Source organism: Microtus ochrogaster, chromosome 2 (assembly GCF_000317375.1).
Source record: "Microtus ochrogaster isolate Prairie Vole_2 chromosome 2, MicOch1.0, whole genome shotgun sequence".
NCBI classification, from domain to species: Eukaryota; Metazoa; Chordata; class Mammalia; order Rodentia; family Cricetidae; genus Microtus; species Microtus ochrogaster.
Window position 1 is genome coordinate 14,576,903 of NC_022010.1, and position 1,802 is coordinate 14,578,704.

Here is a 1,802-nt window from a genome sequence, read left to right on the forward strand (position 1 = left end):
TCTTTCTGTGGATTCTTTGTGTCCAGTTTATGCAACAGTCCAGGCAAGAGCAGTTTCTTGCCCAAATGGCTATCAAACTTCATAAGGAGCCTCTTCAATGCCCATCTTCCTTTTGAAGTAGATTGGTACTGCCAGGAGCAGACGTATCTCATTGTCATGAAAAGCCCTAAGTTATTAAAAAATTAAATGTCCTATTCTGTAGTCTTTGAAAGATATGAAGAATATCTATCTAAAATATATCTATGTACATCTAGAAAATTTAACATAACTACAAGCTTGACTATTATCAATGATTATTCATTAACAATCTATATACATTACATTTTTAAATGAACTACACAATCACAATACCCTAGCACAATACCCTTACTAAGCCCAAGGTCCTGAATTCCATCCTTAACACTAAAAGAGAAAAACTTACAGGGGGTGTTAGCATACACTTCTAACCCTAGCATTCAAGAAGCTGAGGCAGGAGGATCACGAGTTCCAGGTCAGGTTGGGTATCTCAAAACACAAAACCAAGACTGCATTGATTTTTGTGTTTATTTGTTTTTGTTTTCTGTTTTTTCGAGACAAAAATTGGCCTGTGACTTACTCTAAACTCCCGAGAGCCCATAGAGGGCGCTCCTTCCTCATGGAAGACTTGATAAACAGGTTTAGTGAGATATAGTCATACAAATCATATCTCATAAAATTCACTCATTTAAGGTCCATAGTTGTCTTAAGTCTTCTCACAGAGTAGTGAAGCCATCACCACAGTCAGTTTTAGGACAACTGTATCACCCCCAAAAGAGAAACCCCAATAAACCTAGCCTGTCCTCAGAGCCCGGGAGCTGGCAATAGAAGGCTCAGAAATCCAAGGTCATGCTCAGCTGCACAGAGAATGTGAGGCCAGTGTAGGGTGCGTGCTTTTAATTCCAGCACTCAGAAGGCCAGATGTAGGCTGATCTTGTGAGACCGAGGCTATCCTGGTCTACATGACAAGTTCCAGGCCCTCTAGGGCTGCACAGTGAGACTCTGTCTAAACAAAACAAACAACTTGTATTCGTTAGGTGTTACTCCCTGGCACCCTCTAATCTACTGTCTCTGCGGAGGGACTGGCCTACTGTGGATGCTTCAGATGAACGGGATGATATAGTGTCTGGCAGCTTCCGCTCAGCTCCGTGTTTGCAGGTTTCATCCATGTTGCGGCATGTGTCAATGACTTCGTTCTTTTTATCGTCAATAATATTCTATTGTACAGACAGACTGTATTTTGTTTATCCATTCAGCCATTAATGGATACCTGGGCTGTTTCCATCTTCTGTCCATTGTATTCAATGAGACTCGCTGGTCCAGACAGGTCGGTCCTTCCTAGTAGTTCTGGGAAGGGTGAGACCTAGGTTGTTCTGATCCAGGAAGCCGCACTCCCAATTTCATTTTAGGTGGCACTCTCGGTATGAATGGCACTCACTGAATCTGGACAGTTCTCCATGAGGTCTTGGGTTTCTTTGCGAGGGCATAGCATCCAGCCTTAAGTCAAAGCTTTGGAGCTAGTTAATGTCTGCAGGACCACACCTCCCCAAGGAAACATTTGTATGTGGTGTGTGTGGGAACCTCTCTCACTCACATTACAACACCCTCCCTCAAACTGTAATGAAATCCTTGAGAGTCTGCTCAGATGCCAACCTTGCAGATCTGACAGCTGATTGTTATAAAAGTATCTGAGCGGTGGTGGCGCACGCCTGTAATCCCAGCACTCGGGAGGCAGAGGCAGGCGGATCTCTGTGAGTTCGAGGCCAGCCTGGTCTACCAAGGGAGTT